The sequence below is a fragment of the Puma concolor genome, chromosome E2 (genome assembly GCF_028749965.1).
Source record: "Puma concolor isolate L17-30 chromosome E2, mPumCon1.1.hap2, whole genome shotgun sequence".
NCBI classification, from domain to species: Eukaryota; Metazoa; Chordata; class Mammalia; order Carnivora; family Felidae; genus Puma; species Puma concolor.
This window is the reverse complement of record NC_141681.1, coordinates 13,895,090-13,917,609: the sequence shown is the minus strand read 5'-3', so window position 1 is coordinate 13,917,609 and position 22,520 is coordinate 13,895,090. Positions and strand designations below refer to the sequence as shown.

Below are 22,520 nucleotides of genomic sequence, written 5' to 3'. Positions count from 1 at the left end.
GGTAGCTCAGTCAGTTAAGTATCTGACTTTGGCTCAGGTCATCATCTCGCAGTTCATGAGTTCAAGCCCTGCGTCAGGCTCTGTGCTGACAGTTCAGAGCCTGGAGCCTACTTCAGATTCTGTGTCTCCCTGTCTCTCTGACTCTCCCCCATTCACACTCTGTCTCTCTCTCTCCCTCAAAAATAAACATTTAAAAAAAAATTTTAACAACACACTTTACACACTGTAAATGTGTGTAAATGTGCCAATTTGGCAATAAATTATATTTAAGAAATTATTTTAATTATGACAGATCTATACAACAGAAAACTACTCAGCAATGGAAAGAATGAACTACTGACACACACAGCATGGATGAAGCTCAAAACGGTTATGCTGAAAGAAACCAGACATCTCCCAAAGAGTAATACTGTGTAATTCCATTTGTTTAAAACTCAAGAAAATCCAAGCTAATCTATAGGGACAGAAAGCAGACTAATGGCTGTCTGGGGAGGGAGGATGGGGAGAGAGGATTTTCAAAGGGTGAAAGGAAACTTCTGGCAGTGATTGATATAATCATTATCTGGGTTCCAGTATAAATATCCAAAATTAGCAAATTGCGCACTTTTGTATAGTTTCTTATGCATCAATTTCACCTCGATATGCTATTCTTTAAACATTGCATATAAATCAAGGTACCTACAACAGGCAAACTCATAGAGACAGAAAGAATGGTGGTTGCCAGGAGCTGGGGAGAGGGGGGAAGGGAGAGTTACTGCTTAATGGATGGAAAGTGGTGATGGTTACACAACATTGTAAGTGGACTTAATGTTACTGAATTGTTAACTTTTTAAAAATGCTTACATTGCTAATTTTTGTTATGTATACTTATAACAATTTTTTTAGAAGTAAAAAAAAACTCTTAAAAATATTTCACATAGACACTTGCATTTGAGGGTAAAGAAGAGGGCTCTCTGCTACTCTCAGTCTGTCCTCAAAAGGTTTCAAACAGCCTCCTCCTATAGGACAGCCTTCCCCTTTCACAGAACAAGACCCTCATGATGCCTTGTTCCACAGACCCAGGATCGCCAGGGGATCAGGCCCCCACCTCTGCAGCAAGTACCCCTCCATGATATTTGGCCTCAATCCCTTTGAACTTGCTGTTCCCTGAGCAGAATGCCCTTCCCTCTTTACATGCAAGCCCTCCCACCTCCCTGCCCCATGCCCACACCTCCACCCCAGATTCTCATATGTCACCCTTGACCCCTAAGACTGCCCGCCTCCTGCTTGCTCCAGCTGTCCCCTCTCCAAGGGAGCTGTCCTTCTGGGCTCCCAGGCCCCTGGTGCCCCTTGTCCTTTGCCTGATCAGTGTCCTGTGCATCTGGTCTGCCTCATCTCTGAGCTGGGAGTTCCTTAAAGTCTGGGACTTTGACCCTGCACGGCCCATCAACTGCAAGAACGTGGGCTGAACCAGTCTCCTTTTTTTTTTTTTTTTTTACCAATTCAGGAATGTCCCTAGTGGCGAACAACAAAGGAAAATGGAATTCTTGGTGAACAGAGCAGCTTTGTTCCTAGTTTTTGGTTCACTGAGGGCGGACTCTGGGCACTTGTAGACCCATGCAGAGTGCCAGGAAAACTAGCCTTGGCTTTTCCTTACTGACTCCCCTTCCTGACTCGGGACCCACAGAGCAAATCATTTCCTTTCTCTAGGCCTCACTCTCCTCATCCAGAAATGGAGCTTCGGGAACTCCTCCTCAAGCTGGGTGTGGAGGGCGGAGTGATAGAGCGACACGAGGGGGTGTGCAGAGGTCCCCACTGTGGACAGCGTCTTAGTCACTCAAGGCCCATGTTCCTGCAGAGCTTTGGCCTCACACTAGTTGAGTTTGGGTTCAAGTAGGGCTCTTCCACAGGTACTGGTGGGGATGTCTCTGCCCTTCATAGGCCACAGCACACAGATGGCCCGTTCTGGCTCCTGGTCAGATTGGTTTTGTTACACCTTCCACAAGCAATGTGGATCCATGCTTTGTAACAACTCTTGCACCTGTGATTAAATAATCACTCACTGTAGCTTCATCTCTCTCTCCCCTGCTGGAACATAAGCCCCCCCAAATCCCCAGCTACGCCTATCATGAGGAGACCCAGGGAAGCATGCAGTGAAGGGCTGGGGTATCTTTTCTGCTAACATGCATCATTGTCACAGCTAAGGAAGAATGAGACGTGCAGCCCCTGTTCCTGAGTCACTTGGAAAGTAAAGGTGCAGGGCTAGGGTGGAGGAGCCAGCCTCCCCACCAGGCCACATCCCCTCCTCCCTACTCACACATGCCCAGTCTGACAAAGGACTGGTTCCACCATGAACCCCACTCATGTCTATGTTTCCTTGTATAAGAACATGAAACTTGGGGCCTGGGTAGTTCAAAAGGTTAAGCATCTGATTTTTTATTGCAGCGCAAGTCGGTATCTCACTGTTCATGGAACCAAGCCCCACAATGGGACTGAGCCCCATGCTATCTCTCTCTCAAAAAAACGAGTAAACATTAAAAAATATATTAAAAAATTTTTTTTGAAAAGAACATGAAACTTTTAAAACAGGTTCTGAAGTCTCCACATCAGGGTTAAATTCTGTTCCACGTGCAGCATTTGTAATGGAGCCTCTCCCGTGTGCCCAGGGCTTTGCACACCCAGATGAAAAGCTACAAGCCCCAGCCTGGAGCAGCTCACACTGAGGGGGAGGCATGGTCACAGAGCAGGCTGGTGAGAGAAGGCAGCAGGTGCCTCAGCAAGCAGCACAGACCAGGGAGGGGTTGGCAGGCTTCTGGGAGCAGGAACCCGAAGAGGCCTTCACCACCCTTCTAACAAATGAGAAACAGAACCATGAGGGGACCCAGACTAGGCAAGGAAGGTTATTCCAGAACTTTCAAAACTTTGTTGTTATCAGAAGGGGCCCAGAGGCTGGCATTCAGGCCCATCTGTCCTCAAGAGGAAGGCACAGGGGATAAGCCATCGTTCTACCAGCACACCCAGCTTCCCTCCTCCTTACCCCAACTCACCAGCCTTTCCCACAGTGGGCCTTAAGGCCAAACTTAGACTGAAGGGGCTCCAACTGAAATCCTCTTCCCTCCCTTTTCTGTCATGGTGCTACTTCTGGACTTCACATGCTTTCTTCCAGAGACATCTCACAGGTACACTTTCCACAGCCTCAGCCTCCTCCTACCATTCCAGAGTGTCCAACATAAACAAACATATCTCCCTCTCTCTCTCTCTTTTTTTTAATCCAACACTAGGACATCACAAGCGCTTCAAGTGTGTTGAAGAGTGGCTCCCAAAAGGTCTTGTCCACCCGGAACTTCAGAATTTGACCTTACTTGGAAACAGGATCCTCACAGATATAATGAGTTAAGATGAGGTCATGCTCGATTGAGGAGGGGCCCTAAATCCAGTGAGGGAAGTCCTTCTAAGGAGAGATACACACACACAAGATAACAGGCATAACTACAGTGATGCATCCACAAGCCAAAGAAAGCCAAGGACTTCGAGAGCCACTAGAATCTAGGAAGAGGCCAGGAAGGACCACCCCCGCCCCCCATTCCCAAGCCTTCAGAGGGAGCATGGCCCTTGATCTCACACTTTTGGCCTCCCAAACAGGTGAGAGAGAACATGCCCGTTTTCAGTCACCCCCTGCAGGCCTAGCAAGTTAACAGAATGTTGTTCTGTGCCTTGCTTTTCTCACTCAACCTGTCTAGAAGACAGTGGCACTGTCTCCCTTCTTTTTTTCTATAAACTGTGAAGTATTCCAGTGACTAAGTATTCCAGTGACTGTGACTAAATAATCTGTCTTCTGTTCAACATTTAGTCCATTTCCAATCATGAACTTCCACAGATAGTGCAGCAATGACTGTCTGTACAGACAGCTGGGTGCCCTCCCTCCCCCTCCCCCCAGGGGGGAAGTACATAGGTAGAGACAGGTACTTTTACATTCTTGAAAACTATTGCAAAAGGGCCCTCCCAGGAGATCAGACACTTGACATTCTTTTTTTTTTTTTTTTTTTTTTTTAACGTTTATTTATTTTTGAGACAGAGAGAGACAGAGCATGAATGGGGAGGGGCAGAGAGAGAGGGAGACACAGAATCTGAAACAGGCTCCAGGCTCTGAGCTGTCAGCACAGAGCCTGACGCGGGGCTCGAACTCACGGACCGTGAGATCATGACCTGACCCCAAGTTGGACGCTTAACTGACCGAGCCACCCAGGTGCCCCCACTTGACATTCTTAAAAGCAAGGTGTGAAAGTTTTTCATTGGCTCACTCATTTGTTTAATTGTCCAGATTTGTCATATTTCAAATCAATGTAAGTTTGTTGCCACGAATAAAACAACACAATACAAAGATGTCTATATTTGTGTCTCTGTGTCTCTCTTCTTATAAAGACACCAGATCTGACATCTTTCTCTTGCACTTCCTTCCCCTCCTTCTCTCCTTTATGGTATTACTAGTGTCAACACCCAGCCCTCCGCATCTTTCTCCTCGTTCACACTAATATATGTGGACATACATACACATAGAGAGGAAGTTTGATCGTTTGTCCTAATAAAATCAAATAACCAGATCCATGTAACTTGTCTTCCTTCTTCACAATAGGCAAATCTGCAAGTCAGTATTATAATTTCTTTTATCCTCTAGACACAATCTCTCACATTCAGATATCATCCTCCATCAGTAGGATTTATAACAGGCATGCTGAGGGCTGAGCATTATAGATATTTTCAGGACAGTCTTGAAATCTCTCTTTTTTTTCCACCTCTTCTTCCTTCTCCCTTCTCCCTTCCTTCGCCTGCAGCCCTAACAAGCAGCCCTGATGGGCAGCCTTCACTCCCTTTTTCATGCTCACCTATCTGTTAGAAAAATACACACATATATACAAGTGTGGGGTTGGGGTCACGTTTTGCTTGCTATGGGGTTGCTTTGCAAAAACTGGGATCATAATAGCACCCATGACCATTTCTTATTTTTCTCACTCAATAATCAAATCCCTCAGGGAAAGCCTTCTGAATCTTTTAATGGCTATGCAAAATTTCCTGCCAGAGGGACTCTGCTTTGTTTCCAGCTGTTGCCGTGGTGGTGGGGTTTTGTTTTGGTTTTTTTTTTTTTTTTTTTGACATTATGAATAATTCCACAGTAACATTCTGGAGACATTGATCCTCTAGCTCTCTTTTTTGTTCTTGCTGCCTACTCCCTCCTGGTTGCTGGTTTCCTAGTGCATTTTGTAACTTGGGCTTTTTTACTCAAGTTCAACAAGCAAGTTGGGTTGAAGGTGTATCCCCCCCTCTGAAGAGGTTCTGCTTTTGCTTCTGCAAGGTATCCCCAAGTTATCAGTCCGAAATCACTTTTTTATTGTAGCAAAATATACCTAATATAAAATTTACCATCCTAACCTTTTTTTTTTTTTTTTTTTACCATCTTAACCATTTTTAAGCACACAGTGCTACGGTGTTCAGTACTTTCATATTGTGCCACCAACCTCGAAGACTCTTCATCTTGGGAAGCAGAAACCCTAGCAACTTTAAACAACTCCCTATTTCCTCCTCCCCTCATCCCTAGGCAACCACCATTCTACTTTCTGTCTCTATGAATTTTCCAGCCTAGAATTTCCTGGCCTAGAGACTCTAGAATCACATGAGTAGTGTAAGTTGGATCGCAATTTCAAAAGAGGGCAGGAGTGTGGTTATAAATTTCTCAGAAGAGGCCTTCCCCAACCAAACCCGGGCCAGGTTAGAAGAGCTTCCTGCTCGCTGCCTTTGAAGGTGAGTGTATTTTTTCTGGCCTTTCATTGGAAGTTTAAACCCGGAAGGGTCCCAGATGTATGTGGGAGTCACAGTTCTACCTCTCTGCTTCATATAAGATCAAAACTGTGTCCATTGTCCCTATGGCTATTCAGACGCAAATCCCTGCCTTATCCGGACCAGCAAAAGATGCTCAGAGCAGGCAAAGCTATCTCACTCCCTGCCCAGACAGGCTGTCAACTTCCCTTTATGTCTCTTCTCCAAGGGCTATCCTATTTCCATGCAGCTATGCATAAAAAGCATGTCAACTGTTTTCTATCCTAAGTTTCCAGATGTTTTAGAGAGTTTTTTTCCCCACAAACTATCAAATCCTCCACCTTACTGAAAAGGAATCTCCCTTATATTTCTTTCTCCTTGCATGAGTTATTTTAGCCTTGAACTTTTCATGCCTCCTGCCTTATTTCTCCCTTGGAACTAGAGCTCTAGCATTCACCAGGCACAGCCCCCAGTGGACACACAAGGAATTCTCAGTGAAACCCAGCAGAATGAGGGAAAAACAGCCAGAACTCTCTGTCAGGATTGGGGGAGGGCCATGGAGATGGTGCTGCCTCTGGTTCAGGGATGTGTGGGGCCCATAAAAGTTGCAATGATAATGTTGGGCAAGGCCCATAGGACGGAGCTGGGACTACCTTCAATGGGACAACGATGATAATAATAGTGGCTAATGTTAGTTACTTTTGTCACTTAATCCCTACATACGCAAGCGCGTGCGCACACACACACACACACACACACACACCAGAGTTAGAATTCTCACCCTCATTTTAAAGACGAAGAAACCACACTGATGGTTACCAAGGGAGGTGGGTAGGGGGATGGGGGAAATACATGAAGGGGATTAAGAGTACACTTATTGAGATGAGCAGTGAGTGATGTATACAATTGTTGTATCACTATATATTGTACACCCGAAACTAATATTAACACTGTGTGTTGACTATACTGGATTTAAAGAAAAAAAAAGAATGCACGCATAAAAAAAAAAAAAAAAAAAGACCAGCTTTCATATAGAAGTTCCCCTTGCTATTATTAAAATTGCCATCTACCAAAAAAAAAAAAAAAAAAAAAAAGATGAGGAAACCAAATCTCAGAAAGTTTGGCAACTTGCCCAAGGTCACATGGTAACAAATAGGAGAGGAAGTAATCAAATCTAACTACGTCTGGCCCCAAAGCTCTTGCTGATAACTCTGCATTAGGGGATGGTCTGCAAACAAAAGGAAAAGACCACATTCCCCTGCCCAGCAGCTTTATGCTGCTAGAGGAGACTGCCTGTGGGGCCAAGAGAAGCTGCTTCAGGGGATGGAGCCCATGAGGATCTGGATGGGGGCGGAGTGACCTGAGCACCCTGCAACTTCAAACTCAGAACCCAGAGTCTGCATGCATGACTTGAGCTGGTCAGGGCAGGCCACTCCGGCCAGAGCTCAGGGCCGATGGGCCTAGAAAGGAGCCATTCCTCGTCACCATGGATGGGTTGGTCCTCTGTGCTTCCTCAGAGGCTGTGGCCCTTGCCCTCAGTCTCCCCTAATCCCTCCCAGTCTGGCTTTACTCAGGGCTGGGAGCTCAGCTTTCTTGCCTTCAGAGCTGAGCAGCTGAGCTGGCTAGTCAGACACCTTGGTTCTGCCAAGCCCATGTGAAGGCTCCTCACAGGAGAGGGAAGACAGCCTCTTGGCCCACTACCCCACCAGGACTGGTGATGCTAAGATTCCAATTAGTAAGGAATCAGTCTCTGAAGCAGCACACACAGGGAACACGAGAATGGAGGAGAGGAAGAGGTGAATCAATTCAGATTCAGGAAGCTTCTGGGCCCAATAAAACATCCAACATCCCCTCACTTCTCCTAAATGCTTTCTCCCAGGTCCAATCCAGAAACAGCTATCAACAGATTGTCACATCAACCAGTAAGTAACCATCAAGTCAGTGCTTTTCATCAAGTCTAATGCACAACTGACTGCAAAATGCACCAATATTTTATATTCCACTAAAAAACAAAGAAGAGGAACTGAACTATCAATTATATCATGATATGCCATTGATCCTGATTCCAAAGGAGATGTTAAAATGTGATAAGCGAGGGAAAGGTGTATTTTGCAATCTATAGAATATGGTAACACTAAAAGCCCTGTCGTTCACTTGCTTTTTTGCCTGAGGGTTACAGAATATTTCCATGCGCAATGCCTGACTGCTAATGGCTAGTATTCAGGCACTGATATATGCCCATTCTACACTATGGGGTATTCAGTTCCCTGCTCTTATAGAAATCACAGTCTAGGTGGTGATCTTGGAAGCAGACCAAAAGAACATCTGCAGAATAGTTAAAGGCCAGTCTCTATGGTGTGAACAATAAACATCATAGGTGTTTGGAGAAGAAATGTACTGGAGTTGACCTGCTGGTCAAAGGAGGCTTCATGCAAGGAAAGGGGATAGATAATTAGGCTATAGGATGAAGGGTAGATAATGGGGAAGAGAAAAGACACTGAGGAGGCAGAAGTGGGGATAAAGTGAACAAGGCATGGAGAAGAGGCCCGCATAGCAGATACTCTGGACAGCAAAGGGAAGGTTATTCATCTGGAGCAAAGAAGCTGTGTTGGGGTATAATGGGAATCTACACTGAACAGGCAAGACAAGGCTACACTACAGGTGGTCTTGAAAGCCAAGCAGTTACTGATGTGACAGGCAGCAGGGACCCAGTGCAGATTCTTGAGCAGGGGAATGACCTGATAAGAACGTTAATTTAGGGAGCACTGATGTGCAAGATGAGTGAAAGGCAGAAGCTGGAGGCAAGAGTACCAACATACCAACCATCGCCCTGTAAGCCCCGTGACAAAGGAAGATAACATCTAAGGCGGGTGGGGGGGGGGTCTAATGGAGGTTCATGTGCCTGGAAGGGGCTGAGGGGCAGTTCTCCCATGCAATTTGAACCATGCCTAGATGGAAAAAAGTCCTAGATCCTTTTAAGAACTGTCTCTTAAAGACGCTGGCCTCCCAGGCATTTCCCTGGTGCATGTATTCCAGGGAATCTAAATGTATAAAGAACCATCATCTACTCAGTAAAATGGGTGCCATTCAATAGAAGCAGGGGCTGAAGGACACATTGCTTACGTTTGTATAGAATGTAATCATCATGTAAGTGAATCCTTTCTGCCTGTAGGAATTAAAGAGCTCTATTTGGTAAAAGGCACATATGTCTGATACATGTTCATTGATAAAATATTGCAGTTTTTCTGCATTGGCCCTACCTGACAATTTGTAGTAAGAACCATAAAATCAGTCAAACCCTGTTAAGGAGTAACTCCTCTTTACAAGGTGGGTCCTAAGACTATAACCAAGTCAAAAATGGCCCTAAGCAGCACCATTTGGAGAGTCGAGAGCCAGAGAACTACCCCACAGCCAAACAGAGGGGAAGGGTCTCAGCTCAGCCAGAGGGTCAGCATCTGAGCTGCTTAAGTGAGGCACGTACAAACATACCAAGTTGGACAGAAGGACTCCTATTGCATGTGCCTCTACCCGGAGCGCTACAGAGAGTGCTCTGTGACACTACAGAGGCAATGTAGTGTTACAGCAGAAGCATAGATTTGGCTTCAGAGCCCATTTCTTCATGTGTAAAAACAGGAATGAAATTTCAGTCACTGGCCCTCGTCCTGATCAGTGATGAGCTATTATTACTACATGTATGACACACACAAAATAACCAGACGCAAAAATTCTTAGCAGGGCTAGGGGATGGGTGCAGGGCAGCATACATATGGCTGTAGGGCATCCAATGGCTCTAATGTTTGAGGCACGGGTGGGAAGTGGGATGCCAGAGAGTCAAGGGCCATGTCTAAAAATGTTACCCCCAGGGGAGGAGCCAAGATGGCAGGACAGCAGGGAAGCTTTTTGTGTGTCTCGCGTCCGTGAAATATAGCCAGACCAACACTAAACCATCCTACACACCTAGAAAACTGAATGGAGGATTAACACAACAATCTGCACAACGTGAACCACAGAATTCAGCAGGTAAGCGGCGTGGAGAGCTGAACTTGGGGAGCGAGAAGCTGCAAAAGGTAGGGAACTGCTTTTGCGGACGGAGAGAAGACAGAGACTGGGGAAGGATACAGGAAAAGTACCCCTTCCCAAAAGCAGCTGGAGAGAAAGTGGAAAATTGGAAACAGCCGCAGGGACTAACCTAAAAAGGGAGAAAGGAGAAAGGAGAGGGTTTAAATTCCATTAAGACTGTAAACAAGGGGAGCGCAAAGGCTACAACTCCGCAGCTCGATAGCTGGCGGTACTCTGGTGGGAAGGGCAAATCCCCAGGAACAGAGTGGGGTCCGGGAGGTTCTCGGGCCACACAGGGAAAAGCAGTTCCACTGCTGGAAGGACATCTGGTAGAGACTGCTGAAGCCACCTGGTCCCAGCAGACCCCAGAAGGCGGCCACATTCACTGGTGCTGGGGCAAGATTGTTAAGAGTGAAGCCTGGTGCCAGATGTGTGTTGTGATTTTCCATAATCCCTGAGACGCTGCTGCTACACTGTCTCACAAACTTTTTCTGGGGCGGGCTGGCACCTGGCCATGGTCTCGGGGCACCGGCAACAACAGGGTCCAGCAGGCGTTCCTGGGTGCAGCCGATATTCGGCAAATGCTCATTTGGCCATTGCTCGGTGAGACCCTCCCGCAGAGGGGCAAAAGGGGCCAAAGCCGCAGACCTTCAGAAGTAAGGGGCTGGGGAAAACAGCCACATCTGAGACAAAACATGGGAGAGAGGTACTGCCTGGGGCCTGGTCACAGAGAGTAAAAAGCGGGGAGTGGACAAAAGCTGAAGACAGAGGACAGGTGCGCGATATCTGATCTGCGTGGGGGAAACAGACTGGGTAGCTGGGTGGCGCTATTTTCACCACTCCTGTGCATGCGCATAAGCACCTAGGAGCGCCACAACAATCCACCCCAGTAGGCTAGCAGCGCCATCTAGTGGAGAGCAGAGCTGTTACACTGAGCCCTGCCCAACTAGGCCAACTTCGCTCTTCAAGAACACAAGTCTCACCGCCAGCTTAGTTTATGGACTATAAAGGGCTACATAGACTGACTTCTAGGAGAAAATGAAGCAATTTCAGCCCTACTTCAATCTGTTAGCAGGTTCATCTATTCAATTATCTTTTTTTTTCCTTTTTCCTTTTTCTCTTTTACAATTCTTTTTTCTTGAATACAGAGAGAAAAAATTCATTTTTAATTTCAATTTTTATTAAAAATCTTTAATTTTTATAACTATATTTTTTACTTTGGTGTAAATTTTTTCAAATTCTACTGTACTTCCATCATTCTATTTTAGTCTATTTCAGTGTACTCACCTTTTCAAATTTTCAAACAATTTCCTTTTTTTCTTTCTTTTTCTTTTTTCTCGTTTCTTTTCTTTTTCTTGAATGCAGAAAGAGAAAAATTTCATTTTTACTTTCAATGTCTATTAAAAATATTTTTATTTAATTTTTATTACTATATTTTTTGCTTTATTTATATAAATTTTTTTCAAATTCTATTTTACTTCCATCATTTTATTTTAGTCTACTACAGTGTATTCACTTTTTCAAATTTTCAAACGATTTCTTTTTTTTTCTTTTTTCTTTTTTGTTTTTTCTTTTTCATTTCTTTTCTTTTTTCTTAAATACAGAAAATGAAAAAACTCGTATTTATTTTTAACTTTTATTAAAAATATTTTTCTCTCTGGGTGTTGTATGGAAACCAATTTGACAATAAATTTCATATACTGAAATATAAAAAAAAATATTTTTCTTTAATTTTTTTCTACTATATTCTTCACTTTTGTGTATATTTTTTCAAATTCTTTTTTACTCCCATCATCTCATTTTAGTCTATTTCAGTGTATTCATTTTTTCAAAATCTCAAACGATTTCCTTTCTCCCCCCCTTTTTTTTCCTCTGTCAAACCACTTTCAACACCCAGACCAAAACACACCTAGGATCTAGCATCATCTATTAGATTTTTGTGTGTTTTTTTAATTTTTAATTTTAATTTTTTTTAATTTTAATTTTGTTAATTTCAATTTTTCTACCTCATTAATTCCTTTTCTCCCTTCAAAAGTACAAAACAAAGGAATTCACCCCAAAAGAAAGAGCACGAAGAAACGACAGCCAGGGATTTAACCAACACAGATACAAGCAAGATGTCTGAACCAGAATTTAGAATCACGATAATAAGTATACTAACTGGAGTTGAAAACAGATTAGAATCCCTTCCTGCAAAGATAAAAGAAGTAAAAATAGCCAGAATGAAATTAAAAATGCTCTAACTGAGCTGTAGTCAGGGATGGATGCATCAGTGGCAAGGATGAATGAGGCAGAGCAGAGAATCAGCAACACAAAGGACAAACTTATAGAGAATAATGAAGCAGAAAAAAAGAGGGAGATTAAGGCAAAAGAGCACGATTTAAGAATTAGAGAAATCAGTGATTCATTAAAAAGGAACAACATCAGAATCATAGGGGTCCCAGAAGAGGAAGAGAGAGAAATAGGGGTGGAAGGGTTATGTGAGCAAATCATAGTGGAAAACTTTTCTACCCTGGGGAAAGACACAGACATCAAAATCCAGGAAGCACAGACGACTCCCATTAGATTCAACAAAAACCAACCATCAACAAGGCATATCATAGTCAAATTCACAAAATACTCAGGCAAGGAGAGAATCATGAAAGCAGCAAGGGAAAAAAAGTCCCTAACATACAAGGGAAGACAGATCAGGTTTGCAGCAGACCTATCCACAGAAACTTGGCAAGCCAGAAAGGAGTGGCTGGATATATTCAGTGTGCTGAATCAGAAAAATATTCAGCCAAGAATTCTTTATCCAGCAAGGCTGTCATTCAAAATAGAAGGAGAGATAAAAAGTTTCCCAGACAAACAAAAATTAAAGGAGTCTGTGACCACTAAACCAGCCCTGCAAGTACATATATGAATATATACATATGAATATATATATAAATATATATATGAATATATATATGAATATATATATGAATATATATGAATATATATGAATATATATATATGAATATATATATATATGAATATATATATATACATATACATATCAAAAGCAACAAAAGATTAGAAAGAACCAGAGAATACCACCAGAAACTCCAACTCTACAAGCATCATAATGGCAATAAATTCATATCTTTCAGTACTCACTCTAAACATCAATGGACTCAAAAGACACAGGGTAACAGAATGGATAAGAAAACAAGATCCATCTATATGCTGTTTAAAAGAGACCCACTTTAGACCTAAAGACACCTTCAGATTGAAAATAAGGGGATGGAGAACCATCAATCATGCTAACGGTTAACAAAAGAAAGCCAGAATAGCCATACTTATATCAGACAATCTAGACTTTAAAATAAAGACTGTATCAAGAGATGCAGAAGGACATTATATAATAATAAAGGGGTCTACAGACCAAGAAGACCTATCAATTGTAAACATTTATGCGCCAAATGTGGAAGCACCCAAATATGGAAGCACCCAAGTATATAAATTAATTAATCACAAACATAAAGAAACTCATCAATAGTAATACCATAAATAACAGTAGGAGACTTCAACACAGCAATGGACAGATCATCTAATCAAAAAATCAACAAGGAAACAATGGATTTGAATGACACACTGGACCAGATGGACTTAACAGATACATTCAGAACATTTCACCATAAAGCAGCAGAATACACATTCTTCTCCAGTGCACATGGAACGTTCTCCAGAATAGACCATATACTGAGACACAAGTCAGCCCTAAGTAAGTCCAAAAAGATCGAGATCATACTGTGCATATTTTCAGACCACAATGCTATATGAAACTTGAAATCAACCACAAGAAAAAATTTGGAAAGGTAACAAATACTTGGAGACTGAAGAACATCCTACTAAAGAATGAATGGGCTAACCAAGCACTTAAAGAGGAAATTAAAAAGTATATGAAAGTCAATGAAAATGATAACACCACAACCCAAAACCTCTGAGACGCAGCAAAGGCGGTCATAAGAGGAAAGTATATAGCAATCCAGGCCTTCCTAAAGAAGGAAGAAAGATCTCAGATACACAATCTAATCTTATGCCTTAAGGAGCTGGAAAAAGAACAGCAAATAAAACCCAAAACCAGCAGAAGACAGGAAATAATAAAGATTAGGGCAGAAATTAATGCTATCAAAACCAAAAAAACCCAGCAGAACAGATCAATGAAACCAGAAGCTGGTTCCTTGAAAGAATCAACAAAATTGATAAACCACTAGCCAATTTGATCAAAAAGAAGGAAAGGACCCAAATAAATGAAATCAAGAATGAAAGAGGAGAGATCACCACCAACACAACAGAAATAAAAACAATAATAATAGAATATTATGAGCAATTATATGCCAATAAAATGGGTAATCTGCAAGAAATGGACAAATTCCTAGAAACGTATACACTACCAAAACTGAAACAGGAAGAAATAGAAAATTTGAACATACCCATAACCAGTAAGGAAATCGAATTAGTAATCAAAAATCTGCCAAAAAAACAGGAGTCCAGGACCAGATGGCTTTCCAGGGGAATTCTACCAAACATTTAAGGAAGAGTTAACACCTATTCTCTTGAAGCTGTTCCAAAAAATAGAAATGGAAGGAAAACTTCCAAACTCTTTCTATGAAGCCAGCATTACCTTGATTCCAAAACCAGACAGAGACCCCACTAAAAAGGAGAACTAGAGACCAATTTCCCTGATGAACATGGATGCAAAAATCTTCAACAAGATATTAGCCAACCAGATCCAACAATACATTAAAAAAATTATTCACCACATCCAAGTGGGATTTATACCTGGGATGCAGGGCTGGTTGAATATCTGCAAAACAACTGACGTGATTCATCACATCAATAAAAGAAAGGACAAGAACCATATGATCCTCTCAATAGACGCAGAGAAAGCATTTGACAAAATACAGCATCCTTTCTTGATAAAAACCCTCAAGAAAGTAGGGATAGAAGGATCATACCTCAAGATCATAAAACCCATATATGAACAACCCAATGCTAATATCATCCTCAACGGGGAAAAACTGAGAGCTTTCCCCTTAAGGTCAGGAACAAGACAGGGATGTCCACTCTCGCCACTGTCATTCAACATAGTATTGGAAGTCTTAGCCTCAGCAATCAGATAACACAAAGAAATAAAAGGCATCTAAATTGACCAGGAGGAGGTCAAACGTTCACTCTTCACAGATGACATGATACTCTATATGGAAAACCCTAAAGATTCCACCAAAAAACTGCTAGAATTGATTCATGAATTCAGCAAAGTGGCAGGATATAAAATCAACACACAGAAATCGGTTGCATTCCTATACACCAACAATGAAGCAACACAAAGAGAAATCAATGAATCGATCCCATTTACAGTGTCACCAAAACCCATAAAATACCCAGGAATAAATCTAACCAAAGAGGTGAAAAATCTATACACTGAAAACTATAGAAAACTTATGAAAGAAACTGAAGACACACAAAAATGGAAAAATATTCCATTCTCCTGGATAGGAAGAACAATTATTGTTAAAATGTCGATACTACCAAAAGCAATCTACACATTCAATGCAATCCCTATCAAAATAACACCGGCATTCTTCACAGAGCTAGAACAAACAATCCTAAAATTTGTATGGAACCAGAAAAGACCCCGAATAGCCAGAAAAAGAAAACCAAAGCAGGAAGCATCACAATCCTGGACTTCAAGCTATACTACAAAGCTGTAATCATCAAGACAGTATGGTACTGGCACAAGAACAGACACTCAGATCAATGGAACAGAATAGAGAACCCAGAAATGGACCCACAAACGTATGGCCAACTAATCTTTGACAAAGCCGGAAAGAATATCCAATGGAAAAAAGACAGTCTCTTCAGCAAGTGGTGCTGGGAAAACTGGACAGCGACATGCAGAAGAATGAACCTGGACCACTTTCTTACACCACAAACACAAAATAAACTCAAAATGGATGAAAGACCTCAATATAAGACAGGAAGCCATCAAAATCCTTGAGGAGAAAGCAGGCAAAAACCTCTTTGACCTTGGCCGCAGCAACTTCTTACTCAACACATCTCTGGAGGCAAGGGAAATGAAAGCAAAAATGAACACTGGGACCTCATCAAAATAAAAAGCTTCTGCACAGTGAAGGAAACAATCAGCAAAACTAAAAGGCAACTGACAGAATGGGAGAAGATACTTGCAAATGACATATGAGATAAAGGGTTAGTATCCAAAATCTATCAAGAACTTACCAAACTCAACACCCAAAAAACAAATAATCCAGTGAAGAAATGGGCAAAAGACATGAACAGACACTTCTCCAAGGAAGACATCCAGATGGCTAACAGACACATGAAAAAATGCTTAACATCAGTCATCATTAGGGAAATACAAATCAAAACCACAATGAGATACCACCCCACACCTGTCAGAATGGCTAACATTAACAACTCAGGCAACAACAGATGTTGGCGAGGATGTGGAGAAAGAGGATCTCTTTTGCATTGTTGGTGGAAATGCAAGCTGGTGCAGCCACTCTGGAAAACAGGATGGAGGTTCCTCAAAAAACTAAAAATAGAACTACCCTATGACCCAGCAATTGCACTAGGCATTTATCCACAGGATACAGGTGTGCTGTTTCGAAGGGACACATGCACCCCCATGTTTATAGCAGCACTATCAACAACAGCCAAAGTATGGAAAGAGCCCAAATGTCCATTAATGGATGAATGGATAAAGAAGATGTGGTATATATATACAATGGAGTATTACTCAGCAATCAAAAGAATGAAATATTGTCATTTCCAACTACATGGATGGAACTGGAGGGTATTATGCTAAGTGAAATTAGTCACAGAAAAACAAAAATCATATGACTTCACTCATATGAGGACTTTAAGAGACAAAACAGATGGAACATAAGTGAAGGGAAACAAAAATAATATAAAACCAGGGAGGGGGACAAAACAGAAGAGACTCATAAATATAGACAACAAACAGAGGGTTACTGGATGGGTTGTGGGAAGGGGGATGGGCTAAATGGGTAAGGGGCACTAAGGAATCTACTCCTGAAATCATTGTTGCACTATATGGTAACTAATTTGGATGTAAATTTTAAAAAATAAAAAATAAAAAATGTTACCTCCAACCTGACAGGGAGACCCAAGTGGGGAAGCCAACTTGGCCGAGAGCTGCCACTCAGATATTCAGTCCTCAGCCGCCCACTGCCTCTCTTTGGCTCTTCATCACAGGCCTGTCTGACCTTCTGTGCCTCTGGGGACACCCTGGCCACTCCCCTGGCAGTGTTGGTCTCTATATGGATAAAAATCCTTTTTCTTCATGTCAGCCAAACAAAGTTAGGCTGGTCCCCAGAAGAATGTGTCTAAGAAGCTAGAGAGGAAAGAAAATTAAGGAATTAAAATGCAGCCACCGATGTGCCTGGGTGGCTGTCGGTTAAGTGGCTGACTTAGGCTCAGGTCAATGATCTCGAGGTCCATGAGTCTGAGATCCACATTGGGCTCTGTGCTGACAGCTTGGAGCCTAGAGCCTACTTCAGATTCTATGTCTCCCCCCCTTCTCTCTCAGTCCTTCACCCACTCACACTATGTCTCTCTCTCAAAAATAAATATTTTTAAAAAAAATTTTAATGCAGCCACCTGGAAACAGGATTTCCAAGTTCTTGGAACTTGGACTCTGGCCAGACTGGTCTAGCAGCTTCCTTAAGCTTCCTCCTCACCCCCTCCTCATCTGTACCTATCTGCCTTGGCAAGAAGCCCTCCCTTCCAGAATTTGCTTCCTCTGGCCTTGAGCAGCCCTGCCCCTAGCTCTTGGCAGGACCCAGCTTCTCTCCTTAGGCTCTTGGAGAATTTAGTTGGCCCAGAGAGTCCTCCTTTGGCCCTCAGCCCTCCCACAGAGATACTAATACCTGCCACGAAGAGTTCTTATAGTTGGTGGTACCAACTATAAAGAATATAAGCTCCATGAGAGCAGGGCTTCCTTTTGTTCTTGGCCCCAGCTCCTGTGCTTGCCCCATAGCAAATGCTCATGAATGTTTGTTGAATTAGTAGTAAATATTCATATGAGCTTGAGTATGTGCATACAATTTCTAGAAAGACCCACAAGAACCTAGCATCAGGGGCGCCTGGGTGGCTCAGTCAGTTAAGCGTCCGACTTCGGCTCAGGTCATGATCTCACCATCCGTGAGTTCAAGCCCCGCATCAGGCTCTGTGCTGACAGCCCAGAGCCTGAAGCCTGCCTTGGATTCTGTGTCTCCCTCTCTCTCTGACCCTCCCCTGTTCATGCTCCGTCTCTGTCTCAAAAATAAACAAACATTAAAAAGAAAAAAATTAAAAAAAAAAAAAAAAGAACCTAGCATCAGTGAATGTCTTTGGATAGTTGAAAACAGAGGCCTAAAGAATAGGATACAGAGAGGAAGCTGTAAACCAGTCTGTACCTCTTGAATTTTTTTTTCCTGTGCATATATATCACCTATTTGAAATTAAAAACACAATACCACTTATGTTAGGACCAAAACAATGAAATAGTTTGGTATAAACAAAATATGTAGAAGATCTATATAATGAAAACTATAAAGCTATGATGAAAGAAACCAAGGAACACCTAAATAAATGAAGAGCTATTCCATGTCAGGGGCAGAAAGTCACGAGATATAGATATAGATATAGATATAGATATAGATATAGATATATAGATATATAGATATTTATATAGTTTATCTATTTTGAGAGAGGGCAGGGGAGAGAAAGAGGAAGAGAGAAAGAATCCCAAGCAGGGCCCACACTGTCAGCACTGAGATGGACACGGGCCTCAAACCCATGAACTGCCAGATCATGACCTGAGCCGAAATCAAGAGTCAGATGCTCAACCGAATGAGCCACCTGGGTGCCCCAGCGAGAACATCTGAAAAATATTGTGGGGGCATGTTTTTGCATAACATTTTTTTTTTAATGTAACCTATGTCCAACATGAGGCTTGAACTCACAAACCTGACATCGAGAGTCACACATTCCACAGACTGAGCCAGCCAGGTGACCCCTGTAAGTGTGTGTGTTTAAGTGAAAGAAACCAATCTAAAAAGGCTATATACTGTATGATTCTAACTACATGACATTTTGGAAAAGGCAAAACTACAGACATGGTAAAATGATCAGTGGTTGTCAGGGGTTGTGGGGAGGGAGGGAAGAATAAGTGGAGCACAGAAGATTTGTAAGGCAGTGAAACTATCCTGTATGATACTGTAATTGTGGATATCACAATTGTCAGAGTGCCATTATACATTTGTCAAAACCCAGAGAATGTACAATACCAAGAGGGAACCCTCATGTAACTATGAACTTTAGTTAATAATCATGTTATCAATATCAATTATAACAAATGTACCACACTAGTAATACATGCTAATAACAAGAGATACTATGTATCTGGGGTGGGATGGCTTTATCGAACTCTCTGTACTTTCTTTTTTTAAAAAAAAGTTTACTGTGAGAGAGCATGTGAGTGGGGAAGGAGCAAAGAGGGAGGAAGAGAGAATCCAAAGGTGGCTCCACCCTGTCAGCACAGAGCCCAACACAGAGCTCAAATTCATTAACTGTGAGATCATGACCTGAGCCACAATCGAGAAGGAGGCTTAACCAACTGAGCCACCCAGGTGCCCCAACTTAGCCAATGTTAAGGGCTTTGCAGGCCCAGGGTTTAAGTCCCAGATCCTGAACCAGCCCCAGCTTCCTCCTCTGGGGTTAAGAGTCATGCCTTATAGGGTTGGGTTAAGAGTTCCAGAACTCTTGTCACTGCAATATGATGGTCAAAAATTTCATTGCCAGGGTACCCGGGTGGCTCACTTGGTTAAGTTGGTACCCGACTTGGGCTCAGGTCATGATCTCATGGTTCATGAGTTGGAGTCCTGTATCGGACTCTCTGCTGTCAGCATGGAGCCTGCTTCAGATCCTCTGTCCCCACCTCCCTCTGCCCCTCCCCTGCTCACTCTCTCAAAAATAAATAAAATAAACATTTAAAAAATTACATTGCCAAATGGATAAAAAAGATATGGTTTATATATACAATGGAATACTACTTGGCAATGAGAAAGAATGAAATCTGGCCATTTGCAGAAACATGGATGGAACTGGAGGGTATTATGCTAAGTGAAATAAATCAGGCAGAGAAAGACCGATACTGTATGTTTTCACTCCTATGTGGATCTGGAGACACTTAACAGCAGACCATGGTGGGGGGCGGGGAGGTTACAGAGAGGGAGGGAGGCAAACCATAAAGAGATTCTTAAATACTGAGAACAAACTGAGGGTTGATGGCAGGTGGGGGAGAGGGGAAAGTGGGTGATGGGCATTGAGGAGGGCACCTGTTGGGAGGAGCACTGGGTTGTATGGAAACCAATTTGACAAATTATATTTAATTAATAAAAAAATTACATTGCCTATGTGATTTCCAGGGAAAAGGGGAGGAGTGGCCTTTCTTGGCCAGGAGGGAAACCAAGGCAGGGAGGACCAGGAGGCACCCTCTGCAGAAGTGTCATTCAAGAAAGGTTTCCCAACTGTGGAAAGACACTGGAAAGTACCTGGCCCCAGCCCAGCCTCCACCGGGCCAGCTGGTCTGCTGGCCTCTGTGAATCACAGCTTCAGTGGGGCCTGGAACAGCTCCTCCAAGGAGGCAAGCAGGAGAGCCACAATGACTGCAATCCAGTGTGGTGGAGTTGACAAGGTACCTGTAGAGCAAGGGGGGGAGGGGGTCAAAAGGACCACCACCCATCCCTGGTGTGCCCCTTCCCCTATGGTTCCCTGGGAAGTCCCTAATCACCCTCTTCATCTATAAAATAGCACTACCAAGGCTCACTCCCCAGGCAGCTGTGGGAGAGAAAGCTCAAATGTAGTTATTCTACCCGGCAGTGAGTGGAACTCATACTGCTATCAGATCAACAACTGACACAGAGCCTCAAGGGCAGTAGCATAGAGAGGCAAAAATCTTGGCTTCTCAACACATGCTTTAACCTCTCTGATCCTCAGTCTCCTCATCTCTAACATGGGAATGACACAGCCCTTTATCTCCCAGGTACTGTATGAATTCAGGGAGAGCTTAGCAACCTGCCTGGCACAGAGATGTCCTTAGTATCTCCCTGTGCCTTCATAAGGTATGAATGCCAACCCAGCCAAATGGGTCAATTCTAGATAAATCACCATCCCTGCTAAGGCTTCCTCTGTAATCTTACTTAGCTGTGAGGACAGAGGAAGGCACCACATTGCCACCATTAGGGACAGAATTTATTGCCTTGTGGGTACTAGACTGGGAACTTGAACAAACTGAATCATGTGGACAAGGTCTTGGCACCAAGAGAGCTAGGCTGGAAAAAACACTGCTGCAAAAAAGCAAAATGTACGCAACAGCCATGAGAAAGACTTTAAGCTCTGGAAGAGAGTTTTTAAGGAGGGTCTCATTTAATGGAAGAAGGGGGGCATTGAGCAACAGAGAGCCTGGCTCCCAATCAAGGCGAATGTTGTCTGCATGGTATTATCCTTGGACCCTGGGGACCCAGGCAAGCTGGGCCTGGCTCCACAAAGAAGCCAGCCAGAGGGAGGGTAAAGTGCTGATTCACCCGGCAAGAAGAGGTGGTGGCTGCTGAATCCATACCTGTGAGACTGTCAGGGCCCAGGAACTGTCTGGGTAGGTAGAGGCCAACTTGTGGCAGGTAGGTTTTGTAGATTTCCACCCAGCATAGAGGGCTGAAGCCAGATTGTCTAGGTTTAAATCCCAGCTCCAGCATCTACTGGCAACCTTGAACAGGTGACTTAAACCCTGGGCCTCAGTTCCCAACTATAAAATGGGGATATTGGAGCACCCACTGCACAGGGTTGTGGTGAGAATTTGAGATCAAGCCCGGTTCAGCATTTAACACAGGGCTTGCCCACAGTAAACGGCAGCAGCTATTATTACTGTCATTTAGGGGAGGGCTGGAAGCAAGTCTTCCCACCTGCCTGCTCCCTCACTCCCTGACTTGGGTCCCACCTTCACATAGACCTGTTATATGTAACTAGACTGGAATGGATCACATCAGAGAGGCACAAAGCCTAGGAGAGACTCTGCCTCCGCCACTGTCTCATGTAGGAGTCTCCTCTCCAGCTTGCCAAGTCTCTCCTTACATGCCTCCACTAATGGGGAGTGCTCCACATTTGGATAGCTCTGATCACAAGTCCTTTAGGTGGGGCTGAAATTGCCTCCCTGCAAACTGCCCTTTAGTGGAAGTGATTTTTCTGCCAGGGACTTTCCAATGTCTGGAATCCACCCATCCCACAAACGCTAGGATCACCCTGAGCATAGAAAGTCCTCCAGGAAGTCTCCCCGGAACTGAGCACACTGAGCATCTCGTGCAGAATTGCACTCCCCACAAGAACACACATACATATCTCCAACAACTGGGTCCATAAGGCAGAAGTCTTGGATGTCCCCAGACCGCACACTAATGGTAGTTCTCATAAATTGCCTCACAAAACCCCTGTGAGGCATGTACTAGCTTTTTCCCCAATCTTAAAAATTGTGGGGGCACCTGGGTGGCTCAGTCAGTTAAGCGTCCAACTTTGGCTCCAAGTCATGATCTCGCAGTTTGTGAGTTCAAGCCCCACGTCAGGCTCTG

At 43.3% G+C, this 22,520-nt stretch overlaps 1 protein-coding gene and 1 long non-coding RNA gene across 4 annotated transcripts in view; one reads left to right on the top strand and one right to left on the bottom strand.

The window, feature by feature from the left end:
• Nucleotides 1-22,520, bottom strand: part of IL34 (interleukin 34) — a 79,872-nt gene that overhangs the window by 48,209 nt on the left and 9,143 nt on the right. The gene's annotated exons all lie outside the window — the stretch shown is intronic.
• Nucleotides 5,667-7,928, top strand: LOC147573387 (uncharacterized). The gene is made up of 2 exons (XR_015244705.1): nt 5,667-5,775; nt 7,670-7,928. It is a non-coding gene; the product is annotated as an uncharacterized LOC147573387 (long non-coding RNA).